This window comes from Montipora capricornis, chromosome 4, assembly GCF_036669925.1.
Source record: "Montipora capricornis isolate CH-2021 chromosome 4, ASM3666992v2, whole genome shotgun sequence".
Classification (NCBI taxonomy): Eukaryota; Metazoa; Cnidaria; class Anthozoa; order Scleractinia; family Acroporidae; genus Montipora; species Montipora capricornis.
In genome coordinates, this window is record NC_090886.1 from 43,886,350 (window position 1) to 43,891,349 (window position 5,000).

General features: G+C 38.8%; 1 protein-coding gene across 1 annotated transcript in view; it reads left to right on the forward strand.

Annotated features, from left to right (window-relative positions):
* Positions 1 to 5,000, forward strand: part of LOC138047042 (galanin receptor type 1-like) — a 14,881-nt gene that overhangs the window by 7,616 nt on the left and 2,265 nt on the right. The gene's annotated exons all lie outside the window — the stretch shown is intronic.

A 5,000-nucleotide genomic window follows, 5' to 3' on the forward strand; every position in this document is an offset into this window, starting at 1 on the left:
GACATGTTGACAGAATAAAAGGGAATCGAGAAACATTGGCTTCTGGGCTGACATGTTGATCATGCAACTTCTTTCCACCACAAGTGTAAGCGTGTACTGACAGCACCTGACAGTTTTGTAAACAAAAGTTTAAAGTTGAAGTTAACCCTGTGCGGTGGGATAGTATCTGGATGGGCGACCTAAGAAATATACCACTGAGTAACAGAAGCATAGGACCGAAAATTCTATTTTAATGCTATCAAATGCGAACCAAGCAAGATACAGATTTTCTTAGCTTGCTTTATGCAAAACAAATATTGATGTAAAAGTAAATAAATATGGATACACAGTTTTAAGGAAGAGCAGAAGGAAGTTTCAGGACGGTCGATCGAGAATAAAATATTTTGCCATCCGTAACGAAATTTACGACACGAAAACAACATTAATTTTGAACCACGAATATAAAAAGTTACCATCAGCGAAAAACATTTTGGGACATTTTAGTTGTTTAGTTGTAATTGTACTCAGTTTGGCTGCACCGAGTAAATCGCACATTGAATTCAGCGGGCGCAGTGATCAAGTTACCGCGGCATGTTTACTCGCGAAACAGTGAAGCATCTGTGTCAAATGATGCCAAGATACCGGGTTTTTGTTTTTGCTAGTTTTCTTTTTCTTTCAATTGTTATAAATTTTGACAAGAAATGTGCGAATTCAACACAAAGATCACTCTCAGAGGTCACAGTGACCATTGTTTCTGGAAAATCAAAAATTTACTCTCCAAGACAATGTTATTTATCACCAGGTAATTACATCGTTTTGGTAATAGCAGCTTCTTTATTATTCATCAGCGTCACAATATTTTGCCGATTTTGGGGGTCATTTTGTTGAAACTCAAGCACGCTTCCAACAGACCTGTTTATTTTCGTGACTTATGCGTTACCACAAAAATTCTCCCCGAATCACATTTCAACACATGTATGCAAATTTGCTAAGCTCGAAAATTACACATGATAAATTTACAAAAGCTAGAAATTTCACAGAAATATTTTCCAGCGAGACATTTATTGAAACAAGCAACATATTTGCTATATGAGGCAAGAAACCCTTCCTATTTCAGTTGCGTGCGAGCAAGCGAAACACACAATCACAAAGCATATGCAATTAAATAAATTTCTGACAGTTCACATCAAACCCTTTTCGAAAGAACCTTGACCGTAAATAATAAAGCACAAAAGAGACAACAAGCTTCCATTCAAATAATTTTTCACTGTCACATTTCCAATTTGTTTTTACCTTTGCTGAGTTGAGTCTTAAAATGAATGTTACTTGCCAGACAAACAGGCAAACTTTAAATAGATGCGACTTCAGTAAACACTGTGAGACACACAACAGAGATCACAGATCTACTTGTGGTGTTCGATTCCTTCTCTGTCTTTGTTGAACCCGTAAGTTACCAGAGAAATTTCCATTTGGTTTCAGTGTTGTACGTAACACCACCTTGGCGAAATATTAGAAGTACAGCATATTTTGATTTCGGCTCGACGGGCGAAAGATTCACGCTGTCAAAGTCCATTACTCGTCGCTTTTTTAAGATTCCAGATCTTTGTTTCACCGCCTGTCTTGACGTTCCATTCTTGAGCTCCATGTGGGTATATTTTCTTTAAAGATATACTAAAAAGCCATTCGCGTTACAATGACTTTCGAGGCCATTACAGGTTAATTGCGCAGAGCAAGCTACGCATTACGCCAGCCCCCTCAAACCTAAGAAAATACGAACAGAATACTCAATACAAAAAGAAACCACCTAGCAGGGGAGTGACAGGCAAGACGTTCCCCGACACGGAAAATAACAAACCAGCCCACGAAACGAAACCCAGATTCCGACTGGATTTGGCAACCCAGTAATAACACTAGCTTAAACTTGTCAACATTGCATACCGAACGGACCTCAAGAGGCAAACTGTTCCATTCATCCACAGTCCTACAAAAGTAACTGTTTTTAAGTATGTTTGTCCTGGCGTATTTCTTTTTTAACGATTTAGTATCAAAATGTCTCAGTAAGTAACGGTCCTCTTGGCTATAAAAATCTAAGAATTGAGAAAAGTCAACATCTAAATGGCCATTGAGAGCCTTAAACAAGAAGGTAACATCGCCAACGAAACATCTTTGCTCAAGAGTTAACAGATTGAGTTTACGTAGACGGACATCGTATGGTTCATTCGATTTTAAAATAAACCTGGTTGCTCTACGCTGAATTATCTCAAGTTTGTTTATGATTCTCTTGGTGAATGGACACCAGACGACTGAGCAGTATTCCAGATTCGATCTGACAAGGGAGCACTACAAGGTCTTTAGAGAAGATTCATCCTTGAGATCCATGCACGTTCTTTTAATTAAGTCTAACATTCTGTTTGCCTTGCCAGTGATCATATCAATATGAGAGTTCCAGGATAAACCGTTGTTAGTCAATATTCCCTAAATCTTTAAATTCCTTGACCTCCTCGGGAACTGTATAACTCAAATGCACTCTGTTAGTAAAGGGCACTTGTTTTTTAGTAATTCTCATGATCTTGCACTTTTTGGAGTTGAAATCCATCAGGTTGCGTTGGCTCCAATGGTAAAGTTTATCCAAATCGTTTTGGAAAAGCATCTGATCATCATCACAGTTTATTACTCTAAACATCTTGCTATCATCAGCATACAAAGCTATTGTGCTTGCAGAACAAACTACATCGGGTAAATCATTAATAAACAAAACAAAAAATAGTGGCCCAAGAATAGAGCCCTGCGGTACACCAGAGGTGATTTCTGTCAAAGAAGATGAATAACCATCAATGACTACTCTTTGTCTTCGATTACTAAGGTAATCTTGACACCAGTTCAACAGTTGCCCCAGAAATACCGAAATTACAAAGCTTCTGCGGTAAGGCCTGATGGGGAACACGGTCGAAGGCCTTCGAAAAATCGAGGAAAACTACGTCAACTTGATGACCCTCATCAAGGGCTTTTACCCACTTATGATGAGTCAAGATTAGTAGAGTAGCAGTAGATCTTCCTTTGACAAGACTATGCTGCCAATCTGACAGGTAAGCTGAGACATGGGAATAAATTGCTGAGTACACTATACGCTCTTGACATTTTTCTGGAATGGACAGAAGAGCGATAGATCTGTAGTTATCCACAAAGTCCCTTTCATTTGCTTTATGAACTGGTGAAATGTTGGCGAGTTTCCACTGTACAGGAACTCTTCCTAAAGAATAGGATCTATTAAACAGAAGGGCTAGAGGTTTAGATAATTATTCAGAGCAAGCTTTAAGAATACGGACAGGAATGTTGTCACCACCGGTTGCCTTGGTGACATCAAGATTTTGTAGGATTCTTTTCACTTCGCTTGCAGTGGTCTTTATGCTCAACAACAAGTTCGGATTAACAACATCAATGGGAAATGTTTTTTCGGAAGTTGAGGCAGAATAGACTGTACGAAAACATTGATTAAACAGTTCCACCTTGCTGGATTAGTAGAATGCGCTTCGTTGTAATAAACATGCAATTTATGGAATCCTCTTTCGTTTCGACTTCATTGAATGGAATGACCAGAAAAGTGTAGGATCCGTCTTCAGCATCATAGATAGATTTTTTAAATACTGAATATAGCTAAAATGAATATGCTTCTTCGTAATTTTCCTCATTTCCTTGAATTTCAAAAACAAGTCAGGTGATCCACTAGCCTTCATTCGCTTCCATATTTTTTTCCTTCTTTAAAATCAATTTCATTATCTCATTACTTATCCAAGGAGGTCTTGATCGACGGCGAAGTGTAACCTGAGGTATAAATTGATTAATGGCAAAAAATAATATGTTCTGAAATCTAGTCAAACAGTCCTCAAATGGGAGATAACTGATTCCCAAGGTATGTGATGTAGAGTCTCCCGCAAGCCAATGAAATCTGCTTTCTTGTAGCATTCGGATGAACGGTTACATCCCTAACAAGGAATTCGTTATTAGTCAAGACTAAATCCAGAATGTTTCCCTCAGTAATACCTAAACCACGAGTAGTAGACATGTTTTTCTGAATTAGGAAGAAATCACCCAGGATATTGCAGAACTCCTCCGTACTAGTGTCAGATCTAAATGGACTTCCAGTATAACAATCGATATTTGGAAAATTGATAATCATTTGAATCCTTGTTTCTGTTTGTTGAAACGTTTTCATTCTCTGTTCATTCGTCTCTTTATAGAAACCGATTGCACAATAGAGGACTTTCATTATCGAACGATGTAAGTTATTTTCAAACCATACTTTGAAAGTGACAATATCATAAATAATGAAATATGTGAATCTTTTTTTTTTTAAGTTTCAGATCCAGTTACACAAATAAAGCATGCAAACGCAAATCTACCGCCGTTCATAAGTGTTCCCTGCCATTGCACAGAATTACCCGTAAGATCATCTGATGACAAGCGAGAATATGATTGCCTGATAAACTGAGAAACGCAACTCAGTGACAATTCGCAGTTCACATATCTCATTATTTAGGTTATGAAATTTCCATTTTCTACTGTGGTTTGGAAATAACTTACATCGTTTAAGAATGGACTTCCCTTCTATCGGGTTCTGTAAACAGACGAGTAAACAGAGAGAGACAACGTTTTTCACTTAGCAACACGCAACTAAAGAAAGGATTGAAATAATTATTAAAATGGTAAACAAATTTACACTCACCGTCGTCCATTTTGCACGCCCAAACTCGATGCAGTCTGTGCATGCGCGTAGATTTACCGCTGGACAAAAAACTGTGGAAAATCAGGACCGGGCCGCCGGGCCGTCGCGGGCCGTGGGCCGTGGGCCGTGGGCCGCTGGGCCGTGGCGGGCCGTGGGCCGCGGGCCTGATTGTAGCAAAACCCGAATTTTGACTCCACTATCCAATCAGACACAATACGACTAACTCAATCACAACACAACTGTGTAGATACATGGGCATGTAGGACAGCAAGCGCCAAAAGCCGGTTTATTTTGCTTA